The sequence below is a fragment of the Brachycentrus maculatus genome, unplaced genomic scaffold (genome assembly GCF_059751285.1).
Source record: "Brachycentrus maculatus isolate JH-2025_06_01 unplaced genomic scaffold, ASM5975128v1 h1tg000337l, whole genome shotgun sequence".
NCBI classification, from domain to species: Eukaryota; Metazoa; Arthropoda; class Insecta; order Trichoptera; family Brachycentridae; genus Brachycentrus; species Brachycentrus maculatus.
The window spans coordinates 368,575-385,094 of record NW_028281086.1 but is presented as its reverse complement, the minus strand read 5'-3'; positions in this window follow the sequence as shown (position 1 = coordinate 385,094).

Genomic DNA, 16,520 nt, shown 5'->3' with positions numbered 1-16,520 from the left:
ATAAAAAAAAAATATTGTTTAAGTAAAATCACTAGTATGGCAGGTATCACCCAAAATTGGGTGCTTTGCCAATAAATTAAAAAAAAAAAAAAAAAAGTAGTGAGTGAACCAGATGTGTCGAACGTTCCCGGGTTTGATGAATTGGTATCAGTTTTTGAATGGAAAACGGACGACTTTATTCCCATTGTCAACTCGTTCTCTAGCTCAAGATCAGGAGTGGATATAAAGAGTGTTGGTATCAGAGAAGTAGACTTTTTCAAACTATTTATGAACAGCACGCTTATGAATTTTATCGCCGATCAACCCACAATAAGCAGTACCAATACCTCAAAAACAACTGCAACGAATTAAGTTGGAGGCTAAAATAGTGGGTAGACGTAACAGTCGAAGAATTAAACCTCTTTCTTCTTCTTCTTCTTATTATACGCCTTGCGGCCTGTTTTTAAGATGGATTAGCCTCCTGCGACGTCGATTCCCAGCTATCGACCCATCTGTTTAGTGGTCTGTCTGGGAGTCGTCTACCATGAGGTTGGCCATACAGTGCGATGTGGGGGAGTCTGGATGGTTCTATTCTTCTAACATGCGTATTCTTCCCTACCTAACGACATCTTCGATCTCGCATATACATATTTCTCTCGATCTCGCATATACCTCTTTCTTGCGATATCTATTTTGATGGCCTGCAACTCAAGGAATAAGATAGATCGATAACTGGTCTACTGATATATTGTTATTTTCACCAATATATTCCGATACCAAGTACCGCAACCGATTCCGGATAATTCTTAGAATGCTTCATTTCTGCGACAACACGCAACAAGCAAGTGGAGACAACATGTTCAAAATACGATTCCTCGTTGACCATTCCGAAAGCATTTCTGGACGATACATGTATCCTTACATGAATATATGTATCAATGAAAGTTTGTTCACGAAACCACAACCTGCTTTTCAAGGGCAGGTTGTAGTTTCGTGAATATATTTCGCCAGCCGTTTCGGCATATTTTTTTTTGTCATATGTGATTGTGCTACGGGTTATGTATTAAATTTTATTGTTTATACTGGAAAATCGACAGAATATGTGACACACCCGCACATCGGTATTTCGGGCAGTGTAGTTATGTCACTAATGGAGCCATATTTAGATCGTGGACACTTGTTGTTTGTGGATAATTGGTACACCAGCCCAACTTTGTTTCAAAACTTACACGCCCGAAATACAAATGCTTGCGGTACTGTTATTTTATTTTCTATGACAAATTTTGTGACAAACCTGCACCATGAACAATTAATTTTATGATTATGGATAAATAACTGCACGACTGGCGCGCTCTTCATTTATTTGGTAAGTTTTATAAATAAACTTTATTACACTTTCAATAACTATATGTTTAGAAGGATTTATTTTTGTCGTAAAATTCGCAGCGTGCTAGGTACCGGCCATACATGTACCTGCCGGCAGTTAACCGGTTAACAGTAGAATTTTGGCAATAAAATTTGCCAGTGCAAGAAGTCGGAGTGCGATTTTCCTGAACAGCACTCGGGCTCATCACTACAATGCAAACTCCTAGCCCAAGTCATACTCGAGGTAAACTGGGAACTGGTTAAAAACGTAAACAAGTTGAGTGAATTGATACATTTTATCGAGTCCTCTATACGTGACCATACTGTCCCCGCTGTTGTTCTCATTATGCCGCAACTACACTTTCCAGATAGTGATCTGCAAATCATGATCATTACAGAACAAAGGTATGCTGCTACCTTACAACATCTCTGTCAGTACAGTGGGAATACTTTAATATTTGCAACATCTATGTTTATACACTTGTGGTGAATGTCCCGCGCAGTTGCGAACATAGCAGTGTGACGTCACCAAGCCCCTATAAGCGAGAGCGAGCCGAGTACATTCTCTCTTTCGTCACCGAAACTGCAATTGTGTCTCGTTGTGACAAAAATTTGTAACATTTTAATAAATTTTTGTGAATTTCAGTTTAGAATAAAAACCTGTAAATCTTAAGTTGATTGTAAACCAAAATATTTTGTGCTAATAAACGCGGATTTCAAGTAAGTTCGATTATTTATTCTTTTCATGTTTTCATTTAATATAAATTGCAACCTCTGAGGACATAGTGGACGTGGGTGCCCGTAGTCAGTGCAATTGGGTAAACCACGCTCCCACACACTCTTCCACCATATGTTATACAAAAGTAATTATTTGTGCATTCCTCACCCTACACATATCAACCGAGCGGGACATACAATATTGGGTATGGGTAGGACATATGAATACGTCCTTGAAATATATGTTGCCCTGGAACGGGCGGTATGTATATTTTCCAACAACAAAGGTATTAGTCATCCGTACATGTCTCCACATGAATTTAAGGCACGAAGGAATTAGTATCATTTCACTATTGAGAGTGGTGGACGTGTTCTGGGTGAGCAGTGACGGGTACGTACTTACACTTACCTACCTATATTCGTATTATATATTTTTTATACTTCCAACCTTTTTTTTTTAGAATACATTTTTTAAAGTATCCTTCAAAATTAATGAAAGCGATATCAGCGATGACGAAATCAATGTACGAGCAGGTAGAAAATGGAGAAGTATTATGAGTTTGTCATTGGAGTCATCTGACTAATTTTGAGAAAAATTTTGATTACGACATGGAATTGAGTGATACTGAGAATGATGGTAAAGAAGTTGGTCCTAACAACAGCATTGCTTCTGAAGAATGGCTACCTCAAAATGCAAAAGAACTACTTTTCCACCGGATTGTAAATCCTGGAAAATCTTTCGATACTCCTCTTGAGAAGATTGACGTGAAGAATTTTAGTGTGGTCGAAAATTCAGTTCCGTAATAATAAAATATTTTGTTTAAATTAATCAATTTGTCGCGAGAATCGGCCTGAAGCTTTGGTTGGCTTCAAGTACCGCCTAATGTTCAAAGGCACATATTATTTTAGAATACATTTTTTAAAGTATCCTTCAAAATTAATAAAAGCGATATCAGCGATGACGAAATCAATGTATGAGCAGGTAGAAAATGGAGACGTATTTGAGTCATCTGACTAATTTTGAGTAATTTTGAATACGACATGGAATTGAGTGATACTGAGAATGATGGTGAAGTTGGTCCTAACAACAGCATTGCTTCTGAAGAATGGCTACCTCAAAATGCAGAAGAACTACTTTTCCACCGGATTGTAAATCCTGGAAAATCTTTCGATACTCCTCTTGAGAAGATTGAAGTGAAGAATTTTAGTATGGTTGAAAATTCAGTTCCGTAATAAAGAAAAATTGTTTAAATTATTCAATTTGTCGCGAGAATCGGCCTGAAGCTTTGGTCGGCTTCAAATACCGCCTAATATTCAAAGGCACATATTATTTTAGAATACATTTTTTAAAGTATCCTTCAAAATTAATAAAAGCGATATCAGCGATGACGAAATCAATGTATGAGCAGGTAGAAAATGGAGACGTATTTGAGTCATCTGACTAATTTTGAGTAATTTTGAATACGACATGGAATTGAGTGATACTAAGAATGATGGTGAAGTTGGTCCTAACAACAGCATTGTTTCTGAAGAATGGCTACCTCAAAATGCATAAGAACTACTTTTCCACCGGATTGTAAATCCTGGAAAATCTTTCGATACTCCTCTTGAGAAGATTGACGTGAAGAATTTTAGTGTGGTCGAAAATTCAGTTCCGTAATAAAAAAAAATTGTTTAAATTATTCAATTTGTCGCGAGAATCGGCCTGAAGCTTTGGTTGGCTTCAAGTACTACCTAATGTTCAAAGACACATATTATTTTAGAATACATTTTTTAAAGTATCCTTCAAAATTAATAAAAGCGATATCAGCGATGACGAAATCAATGTATGAGCAGGTAGAAAATGGAGACCTATCATGAGTCATCTGACTAATTTTGAATACGACATGGAATTGAGTGATACTAAGAATGATGGTGAAGTTGGTCCTAACAACAGCATTGTTTCTGAAGAATGGCTACCTCAAAATGCAAAAGAACTACTTTTCCACCGGATTGTAAATCCTGGAAAATCTTTCGATACTCCTCTTGAGAAGATTGACGTGAAGAAATTTAGTGTGGTCAAAAATTCAGTTCCGTAATAATAAAATATTTTGTTTAAATTAATCAATTTGTCGCGAGAATCGGCCTGAAGCTTTGGTTGGCTTCAAGTACTACCTAATGTTCAAAGGCACATATTATTTTAGAATACATTTTTTAAAGTATCCTTCAAAATTAATAAAAGCGATATCAGCGATGATGAAATCAATGTATGAGCAGGTAGAAAATGGAGACGTATTATGAGTCATCTGACTAATTTTGAGTAATTTTGATTACGACATGGAATTGAGCGATACTGAGAATGATGGTGAAGAAGTTGGTCAAAACAACAGCATTGTTTCTGAAGAATGGCTACCTCAAAACGCAGAAGAACTACTTTTCCACCGGATTGTATATCCTGGAAAATCTTTCGATACTCCTCTTGAGAAGATTGACGTGAAGCATTTTAGTATGGTCGAAAATTCAGTTCCGTAATAGTAAAATATTTTGTTTAAATTATTTAAGTACCGCCTAATGTTCAAAGGCACATATTATTTTAGAATACATTTTTTAAAGTATCCTTCAAAATTAATGAAAGCGATATCAGCGATTATGAAAACAATGTACGAGCAGGTAGAAAATGGAGACGTATTATGAGTCATTGGATTCATCTGACTAATTTTGAGGAATTTTGATTACGAAATGGAATTGAGCAATACATACTGAGAATAATGGTGAAGAAGTTGGTCCAAACAACAGCATTGTTTCTGAAGAATGGCTACCTCAAAATGCATAAGAACTACTTTTCCACCGGATTGTATGTCCTGGAAAATCTTTCGATACTCCTCTTGAGAAGATTGACGTGAAGAATTTTAGTGTGGTCGAAAATTCAGTTCCGTAATAAAAAAAAATTGTTTAAATTATTCAATTTGTCGCGAGAATCAGCCTGAAGCTTAAAGCTTTGGTCGGCTTCAAGTACCGCCTAATGTTCAAAGACACATACGGGATCGAGGCGCGTGTTGCCAAATCTCCAGCAAGTGGTCCCGACAAAAGGTTTGCCTAGCAGCCCCTCTCTCTTCTCCCTCTTCCGAGAGTTTCGCTTTTAATGCCCTCCAGACGTAGTCTACCACGAGCTTCCGGTTTTAGTAAGGAGTTTCGTACAGGTTGATTGCTCTTTCGTGTTGTTTCCTTAAAATTCAGTAAAGTATGGTTAAGACTAGGCTTGAGTGGTTTGTGAAGAAGAATAACCTATTTCCACAATGGCAAATTAGTTTCCGTAAAAATAAATCCTCTGTCGACAACCCCAGTGTATTGGTTACCGATATCCATATTTCACGGTGCTGTAAAACGATGTCATCGCCTGTTTCTTGGATGCAAGTAGTGGGTATAATGTCCTTCTTCCATTATTGGTGGATAGAATGAATAATATGGATAGTATCATAGATACTATAAAAGGATCCGTACTTAGGACGGTGTGCAAGGGTCTGCCACAAGGATCGGTACTGTTTAATATCTTTTGTTTAATATCTACACGCGGGATCTACAATCACACATCCTCCCTGAACTCTCCATTTTACAGTATGCAGATACTTTATACATAATTTATGGGGCACTGGAACCCATTTGTGCATGGTTCGAGGGTAGTAATCTGGAATTGGCTCTGACCATAAGTCAAATTGTAGTTTTTTCAAGAAAGCACAATATTCCCGAGTTTAATATATATATTTTTTTCCTTTATTTGAACATTTTGCATGCATAAATGGATGTTTTTAGAATAAGTGTAATTTTTTTCAATATATCGGGTGTTATCGACGTCATTATATTTAAAAATGTAGTCCTGAAAAAGAACTTTTTTTATAATTAAGAATAAAATTTGGTAAGGCAGTGCTGCCCCTCCAATAAAGAAATAGTTTCACTTCCGGGGGGTGGCCACCTTAATGTTCATCATTGGAATGTTATTTATTAAATTAAATATGTATGTGCACAGATAATACCATGAAAAAATTGGCTGAGATTTCAACTTAGATTTCATTGACGTTTGCGGGTTCAGCTGATGGCCAATAACTGCCTCCATATGTTGTGTACAAATCTGTTAACCTATATGGACACATGGACAATGAATGGTCTAAAAATATAGAAACAAGAGTGGTTGGTTTGACACTAATACACCTAATAGACCGAAAAAACTTTATTTTTCATTTCATAAACAAACAATGCCATCTTGAATCACGTGTTTGGTGTTTACAAATATTGCGCGAGTGATGGATAATTTATTTATTTTTTAAGAATTTGGTGCTTTGTGCCTAACTTTGTGTAAATTTAAATACGTCACAATTGTCGGAAAACACCGGTAATCATTTCGAATACTTAATCCAACATTATTGGTATTCGATACAAAATTTTTCCGATTTAAAAAAAATGAGTGATACAAAAAATGTTACGTCATTATCGCCGGTAGGTGGGCCCTCTCGGCGCAGCGAATCTCGGAAAAGATCCCGCAAACCGTTTGGTTCCTTGTTGTCAGGTTCAGAGTCTCCAGAACAGACAGCAAAAGCGGCTTTAAGTGTTGATGGACCCACAAATTGGCTATCTAGTTCAACAGATAGGACTTCTGGCTGATGCAGTGTTTCAAAGTCGAACCGGCGCTAAGGTCGCGGCGCCAGGCGACACTTCTTCCGTAGACTTAGGATCACAAGAGGACGACAATGGTTTTCTACTCAGGATATCCAAGTAGAGCTGCAGTTGGATTTTCAGAAACCCAGCTACTCGGATATTTCGAGCATTTTTTTATTTTGGAAACGTCCAATAAAGATCTTTCATCTACGTATTATATTTTCCTCCGGCGAGTGAGACAGATATATATCGATTGTTCTTCGACAAGGTACTGTCCAGTCCTGTAGTAGAGCTACTTCAAGGTAGAAATATCATTATTTTGGGTGATTTTAACCTGCAGTCGGCAAGAAACATTACAAGTGTAGAAGATGACCTCACTCTTCTGTGCTCGATGTTGGATCTCACACAGTATAATAATATTTTGAACTTTAAAAGTAGAACGTTGGATTTAGTGTTCAGTAGAAGGGCAATTGATGTACTTCAATCATTATCACCTCTTACGAAAGAAGATAATTACCACCCAGCACTTGAATTTTGTTACAATCCGATTGCAGATCGCCCCAGTCGATACAGAGTTCCCGGAGAGAGTACGGTTCACCGGAGGGGCTGGAACATGGACGGTATCGATTGGGGAGATCTGTATAAAAAATCGGATGTTAATGAGGTGGTACAATATTTTAATTATACTGTTGAAGGTGTATTTGATTCCTGCTTCCCTAAAAAATCTCAGGCTGCTGGTGGAAGGCGATATCCGAAGTGGTTTTCTAGGGATATTATTAGAGACATACGGACTAAGCATTTCTATCATAAGAAATGGAAAGCTTCTGGCTGCCACAGTGATTATGAAATGTTTGAACGTTACAGATCTGTCGTAAGACATAGCGTTTGATTAGCATACCGGGAGTTTATTTCCAGCATGGAAAATAATATTCTTCAAGATCCGAATACTTTTTGGGACTATATGAAGTCTCAAAAAGCAGATGGCGGGAATATTAACTCCATTACTTGGGGTGAAAAAATAGTACGGGTGCAGACATTGCAGAGGCGTTTGCAGGTCATTTTAAGACTGTATATCGTAATGAACCTCCGCTTCTTGATATTAATATTGCCAAGAAATGTTCGCCGATCGGTGAGCAGTTTATTGATGTTTGTAATATCAACGAGAAAGATGTGGCCGACACTATTAAAAAATTGAGTAACACTAATTCTCTTGGTCCGGATTTCATTCCAACTTTCTTCCTAAAAGGCTGCATGGATTTGATTAAAAGACCACTTTGTTTTTTATATAATTTTTCCGTGAATACAGGGGTCTTCCCGGAAACATGGAAGATGTCAAAGGTTACTCCTATTCATAAGAGTGGCTCTAAGTCATCCGTAGAAAATTACAGACCTGCAGCTGTACTTTCTGCACCAGCTAAGGTATTTGAAATCCTAATAAGTAAAATCGTCGCTTCCCGAGAAGAGCCGTTTATAATTGATGAACAACATGGATTTAGGAAAGGCCGATCGGTTGAAACAAATCTGATGGTTTTTACGAATTACGTCACAGAAGCTCTGGACGCGGGACATCAGATAGACTGTTCATATAGTGACTTCGCCAAGGCCTTTGATACAGTCAACCATGATGTCTTATTGAAGAGGCTGTATGAGATCGGTTTCTCGGATGGTATGCTAAAATTAATGACGAGCTACCTTTAAAACAGAAACGAATACGTCTTGTGGTGAGCCAACCAGCTCCGACCACCATAGACAAGTACTCTGCGGATGAGAGCGAAGTCACCGCGCCATCGCGGACCAGCGTGACTAGAGGCCTAAGGTTTTATAATGGATCTTGGGTTGACAAAAGAAGGTTACTCAACGATGCGACTTGTAGCAAAAGAGAGAGGGACTAACATAATAGAGGGGACGATCGAGGGAATAAACGCCAGAGGACGCCCACACCGCGAATACCTGAGGGACTTATACGAAGACATGGGCTGCTCGACGAGGAGCTGAAGGGTGTTTCGGAAAATAGACGAGAATGGCGAAGGAGATGTCATTTGTTGCTGCAGACCAATCCGCAGGATTGAGACCAGAGAGAGAGATCAAGTGATAGCAGAGGCAAAAAAGAAATGTTATCTTACAAATATTAGGATAACTTAAAATGAGGCTGTTGTGCCACTGCTGATATTTTTTTTCATACAACACAACCTCTGGCTCATGTACAAGCAGATGTAATACTACACAATATTTCAGAGGGCTGTGATACAATCAATGTTTATTGTAAATGGGGTCTAGATGGCAGCGGTGGACATAGTGTATATAAACAAAATTTGGCAAATAACTCAGAATATGCAGATTCCAATGTAATTTTGTGATATTCAAGTGTTTTAGTTTTTTTTTAGTTTTTTGTTTGTAAAACGCTTGAAATAATTATATTAAACTGGTTTAATATTATTTTCATTGGGTAAGTAATAAAATAATCACTTTTATGTAAAATTATGGATAATATTGTGTAAAATGTTTTTGGTCACAATACCCAAAGAAGAATTTATGGCAGTCGATGAACAAATAATCCCCGCCAAAACTAAAACATCGCGCATTATTCAATATAATCCTAAAAAACCTCACAAGTGTGGATATAAAATGGTTGTTTTAAGCGGAATATCTGGGTTCAGTTTTGATTTTGACTTGTATTGTGGGGCACATAGTTTCGTGAAATTACCAGAAAATACTCCAAATTTGGGCACCAGCAGCAATGTTGTGGTTCGCTTGGCGGCCAATATTCCGCCATTACTAAATTATAAACTTTTTTTCGACAATTGGTTTACAAGTGTTCCCTTACAAATTTACCTTACCAAAAAAGTCATATGGTCTCTAGGAACTGTTAGAGCAAATAGAGTTCCAGGAAATGGCATACTCAATAACAATGAGATGAAAAAAATGGAGCGAGGGACTATTGTGGAAAAAAACAACATTTAATGATGGCATCGAACTGAGTGCGGTTTCGTGGTTTGATAATAAAACTGTAAGTCTGCTTTCCACATATGCTGGATCATTGCCCATTTAACAAGCGAGCAGATTTGTAAGGAAGGAAAAAGTAAGGAAACAAATTCCATGCTCTCAAGCCGTCACGGTTTATAATAACTACATGGGTGGCGTAGATCTCTTAGATTCAATGTTGGGGTATTACCGGATTAAAATTAGGTCCAAGAAATGGTATATAAAAATATTTTTTCATATGATAGATTCGGTGACAGTAAATAGCTGGTTGCTGTTCCGAAAAAGGAATGATTATTATATACCCTTAGTTGACTTCACAATGAGTGAAGGAAGGCCAAGCTAATAGGGCACTCAAAATTAGACATAGCACCTTTCTTAGCAACATCTTCGAAGGAAGAATCTTAGGAAAACAAACAAGAGGCCGCCCAAGAACTTCATACTTCCAGGATTTGAAGCGGCTCATGGACGTCTCCTCCTATTCGCAGCTCAAGAGGATGGCGACTGACAGAGACAAGTGGCTGACACAACAAGGCGCTGCCTTTAGAAGATGATGATGATGACTTCAAGCTGATGCCTTAATAAAATGCGGGAAACTTAATTTAGCTATAAAAAGGGGAAGACCTAGCCAATTTGATTTGGAAAGTCGAATTGCAGAAAAAAATTAAGGCAGGGTCCCAAAGCAGAAATGCCGGAAACGGATGTGCGGTTGGATCAAACTGACCATTTGCCAATTTGGGACACAGACCATCAGAGGCGTAAGTACCCAGATTGTACAGGTCGATCCTTTGTCATCTTCGAAAAATGCAAAATAAACTTATGTCTGAATAAAGACGGGAATTGCTTTACAAATTTCCATGAAGAATAGTGGTTTTCGTTTCCAAGCCATGTCATGTACTCCAGTATTTTTTTTACTACAACTGCATGGCGTGCCAGATTTGGACCAAAATATTTGTATTTTATATAGGTAAAAATAAATTATTTGAAAAATAAAAAAAATATGTGTCTTTTTATTCATAATTTACCCATATATTTTTTTACAAGTTTTAAAAAAAATCCTGCAGTAAGGGGTTAAACCTTTCCTGCCTGACGGGACTTGTAGTTGTGCTAAGTTATGAGCCCATATCTAAGTTAACATTTTATATATTTTCTGCCTGACGGAACTCCACTGAGGTTCACTGACACCTACACTAAAATCATATTTGGAAAAGGTACTGGAAAAATTCAAGATGTAACGGAGCAGCAACATTTTGTGACTTGGGTATAATTTTTGAAAATCTAATCAGAGAAAAGTTTGAGAGCGCAGAGATTGAGCACAAATGTAGACAGATTATCGGAAATTTGATGTACGCAACTGGTTTGGCCGATACTTGTCGCTGGTACGTTTTGAATTTCAAATGACGCCCGACTGCCCGAATGCACGACAAAAGCGAAAGTACCGTCAGTAGCGATTTAACATTACTCCGGCGCACTCTATAACTCGTAGTGAAAGACTTTCGCCGTATTTTTGTGACCCGAGGACCGATTTTAACACCATGGAGCCATCAGCCATCCAGAGAGAATCGCCTTGATCCCAGCGCTGGATCAAGAAACAAACTGTATAAGCGTAAAAGGTTAGTTCGTCATTCATATGTATTGTTGATATTTATCTAAATCACCGTCCCTTTGTCTTGTAAGTTTCGAGAATAAATCGTCAAACTAACTCGAGAGAATAACACGACTCCAAAGCGATCTCCATATTTCTCTTGTAGAATCGTCGTCTTATTAAATTAATATTATTAAGTATTTCTAAAGTGTCGGTAACACGTGGTGGTCGCATTTCACACTGTGGCAAAATCACCGGCTACACGGGTTTATTCTAATCACACGTGCCAAAGAATTACTGGTCCTTCGAATCGATATTATTTTTGAGTTTATTTCGCACTGTGGCGAAACCAGCAACTGTAGGGACAAGACTAGGTTTATGTTTTATTACTAACAAATTGGATAGATTTCAGAGCAAACTATCTTCTGATTTGTATAAAGCGCTGAAACGAGTATTGCAATATGTTAGAGCCACTCTTAATGTTAAACTAATATAAATTGATAATTCTAATTGTTATTTGGAGGGATTTGTAGATGCAAATCGGGAAGGCGATAACGAGGATCGAAAATCCACTACAGGATATGATTTTCAGTATTTAATTGTTGCATAAGTTGGGCATCCAAGAAACAGTAAGGAGTCAGTTTGTCATCTACTGAAGCTGAATATATTGCTTGCGCACAAGCAATGCTCAAGGCTGACGTCTTGGATGATTTTAAAATCAATATTACAGGAAAGATTGTTATATTTGAAGATAACCAAGGCGCGATCAAGTCCGCATTAAACGCAGGGACGCAGAGACTCCAACATATCGACATAAGACATCATTTTATCAAGGAGAAAGTTGAAGATGGGTCGGTAGTACTAAATTACATTAAAACCAACGAGCTAATTGCAGATATTTGTATTCATATAGCCATGTATTTTGTATTCATATAGTTCATATAGCCATGGAGTCTTTTGCTCACTTATATCATCAGTTTTCTGACGGTATCTACTCGCGTTTTACGCGTAACCTCACCGGCAACGGTAACTCAACGACCAGCACTCTTCTTGACGACTCCTTGTGGAGTAGGGAACGACCAGCGAGATTCCCACACACGATTTTGAGTAACATCCCCTCAATACGGTCCAGTTTCACGACCATCGCGCGATCCTCCCTCGATTTGTTCTTGGGTGTCGTGAGATTGTTACTGGAGTTGACGAGACGAGTCCTCACCACAGTGGGCTCCACCTTCACCACCTTGGGCAATTTCCCGCTCGAGACGACGACCGTAGCAACGACGGGAATCCTCACCGCGGCTGTTTTACGATTCCATTACGTGCGACAGAACTTGCTTTCGTTGCTGCGTGATGGGAGGCACTTGTGCTAAGGCGGCGTGTGGAGGTCACGACGCAGGAGATCGGATGGACTGGGCCGAGTTAGAACGTTTGTACACAGCGTACACCCATCGCTCGAACAGTTTTCCCGAAGAAGTAGAAGAGGCCCCGCAAGCCGTCATCCCGAGAGATGAGTTGCAGAGACGGATCAACAGATTCCTCGAAGAAGAGCGCGCCATTGCGATTCATAACGCAATTGGTAACAACTACTACAATGAGCGCGTGGTCGAGGATGTGGCGAGAGGTGTTGTCACCCTGGAAGAGTATGTTACCGACTATAATGGCCGGGAACGTCCAGCCGGGGAGACAGCTATGTCAGCCCTTTCTCTGCGACGGCAGATGATGTACGAGATAGTTGGAGGGCGGAGAGATCTCATGTACTTGTACAGTTACAGGGCCCACAGAGAGGAGCACATCCGTGTGGAGGCAGTCTTCTACACCTTGACTGAAAGCCCCTTCCACTCCTTGGACGCCGCTCTTCTCTTGGAGAGTGATGTTGAACTATTACATCGTAACTTGTATGACGGCTACAACGGATTCTTCCAGGCCGATTTCATGCGCATGTTCGACAGATTGGTAAGTAGAGGAGTGAATAATCCCTCTGACAAACGCGTAGCACTGGCTTGCTGCGCTGAGATCTTCGATGGGATCATTTTACCCCCGAGCGAACTGCCTTCGGAGGATGAATAGATGACTGAGGGAGACTTAAACCGATGAAACTGTGGGAGAGATAAACACTCGATGAAACTGGTGGCGCTGCGAAGCGTGTTTGAGAGAATGGTGCTGAGAAGCGTTTTCGCTTCCGTGCAGGGGTATACAATACTGCACGTTAAATCTTGTCTTACTTTAACTTACAAATTTGCCGTGCTTCTAGTTAAAAGTGAGGTGAGAGAAGTTTTAATTAGCCAGGGTCGTATCAGCATCGTGTACCAGAGGGTACAGGTAGAAGATAGCTGTCTCATCATGAAATGTTTCAAATGCATGGGTTTTGGACACTCTGTTTCCAGATGCATGGAGGGGAAAGACCGCTGAATCCACTGTGCGGGAGATCACAAGTCGATCACCTGCACCAAAAAGGAGACCAAAGAAGAACACCGTTGTTGGATGCGTTAAGATGGCCAAGGGTAAAACCGAGGCCTCTAAACATAGGGCCAACGACAGGGACTGCCCCTACCGGCTAAAAATGATGCTGAGGACGATGGAGCGAGTTAATTATGGCTAATTCCGCTGTTCCGAATGCCACCGGGATCCAAATAAACAATTCAGGCGCGACTAAGGTTATACAGTGGAATTTGGGCCGCTGCAAAGCGGCACAAGAAGAAGCACTGGCCAACAGAAGGGGAGCGGATATACTGCTGCTTCAAGAACCTTATACAGGGAATACAGGCAAAATTAATTCATCGGGGGTTACCGTCTTTCAATCGGTAACTTCATCGGAGCATGTCTGCAAAGCGGCAGTAATAATCTGCAAACCCCACTTAAATGGTATTCTATTGAGTAAATATAGTAACTCCAATACAACACTGGTAAGCATAATCACCGACGCAGGCCCAATTATTATAGGATCCATGTACGTGGAACCACACGCGGACGTCAATCCACATTTAGATAAAATAAAACTCCTCGGAAAGGTACAAATACTCATAGGCTGTGACCTTAATGCTAAAAATGTGTGGTGGGGAAGTGCTAGAACGGACAAAAGGGGTGAAAACGTTGCAGATTTCCTTTCGGAACTCAATCTGCACACCTTAAATCAAGGTAACCGTCCAACTTTCGAGACCTATCGCGGTCAACGCTACCTCAAAAGCGTTATTGATACAACATTCTGCTCTTCAAGCCTATTAGACAAAGTCGACAATTGGAGAGTAGAATCCAATGACAACCATTTGAGTGATCATAACCCCATTTATTTTGAAATTTCTTCAAATATACAAAACCCCACGGAAAACAAGACAGCAATCTATAATACAAAAAAAGCCAACTGGGACAAATTTTCAAACAGAATCCAAAGTAAATTAAGGGTTAAAAATATAACGGAAACGTCCTTCTTTGAATTAAGCAACTCACTTGAATTAGAGAAGAACATTAAAACAATTATGCAAATTGTAAGCGAGTCGTGTAAAGCTAGTATACCGATCAGGAAACCCTCTTCAAAGAAACCTTGTCCATGGTGGAACGCTGAACTCGACAAGCTCAAAAAAGAAGCTACTAAATGTAGGCACAGGCTTCAGAACTCGGGAAGACTCCGTAGAGAGACAAAAACGCTCCCAGAGTATCTCGAGGCTAAACATGCCTACAAAATAGTTATCGAAAAAGCCAAAACAGAGTCATGGAAAATTTATTGCGCGTCGTAAAAGATGATGATCAATCGGATTAACTGGCATTTTCATCGTAACGGTAAGTTAAGTCCGAAACAATATGGATTCACACCCCAAAAATCGACAGAGGATGCTCTCAATGCCTCAGTCAAGGTAATCAGGACGGCACTGCAAGACAAGAAAATGATCGTCGCGATTTCGCTTGACATACGGGGAGCTTTCGATAATGCCTGGTGGCCATTCTTAATGTGCCAACTTAGCAGTAAAAAGTGTCCTAGGAACTTGTTCTTGCTGGTGAAAAGTTATCATCAACAGAGGAAAGTCGTGTTGTCACATTTTGATGCCACTCTCGAGAAGGTCACGACCAAAGGATGCGTTCAGGGATCTTCCTGCGGACCGAGCTTCTGGAACTACATCTTAGATGATGTACTCCAGAAAGACTTGGGCCAGGGGGTAGAACTGAGGGCATTCGCGGACGACCTTCTCTTGACGGCTGTGGCCGACAGCACGACGGATCTCGAGATAATGACGGATAACGCCCTGAAAACCATCACTACATGGGGAATTAAGGCCAAACTCCATTTTGCAGAAGATAAAACGAACGCAATGTTTATTACCAGACGAAAGGACCGCCAGCCGGAAATATACATGAACGGAGTCCGGTTGCAATTCGTAGACCATTTCAAGGTTTTGGGCCTCACCATAGACCGCAACCTAAATTGGTCTAAACACGTTGACAACGTTTGCAAAAAAGCAGCTGGCATCACGAACAAACTCTTGAGAGCCGCCAAACCGACATGGGGAGCGTCACCGGAAGTTATGCAGCAAATATATATAGGCGCTGTAGAACCTCTGATAACATATGCCTCAAGCGTGTGGGTGGAAGCGGTTCGCAAGAAAGTCATCAGAAAGAAACTGGACTCCATGCAAAGACATATTGCTATCAGGTCATGCAAAGGGTACAGGACAATCTCCCTTGTTTCAGCTCAGGTTTTAAGTGGATTTATGCCACTCGATCTGAGGATTAGGGAGCTTGCTGAGGCATACGCAGTCAAGAAAAGCCTTATCTTGCAGGACCTGCCGGAAGACAGATTCTACCAGGGAGTCGGAGACTACTTCTCCCTCCCTCATCCAGCTGAACGACTTTCCATAGATCACGGCTACGACGACCAGACTCTACCTGGGACATTGCAGGAAGAGTTGAGGATCTTCACCGATGGTAGTCTCTTGAACGGCAAAGTAGGTGCAGCTTTTGTACCCTTCGATGGCGTGAGAGAGCTGCCGTCGAGGAAGTTGAAACTCGACGACTTCTGTTCTGTGTTCCAGGCGGAACTTTATGCGATCAAAGAAGCCTTGTTTTATGTTTTGAAAAAACCCCCAAACAGATGGAAGCAGATAACGATCCTGACAGACTGTAAATCTGGCGTCCACGCAATAGCGGACCGAAATTCGATCAACCCTATTGTCATGGACATCAGAACAGATATTCAAAAGTTAAGATGCAGACACCAGAATGTGTATATCGGCTGGATAAGGGGTCACTGCGGTATCCTAGGGAACGAAAAGGCGGA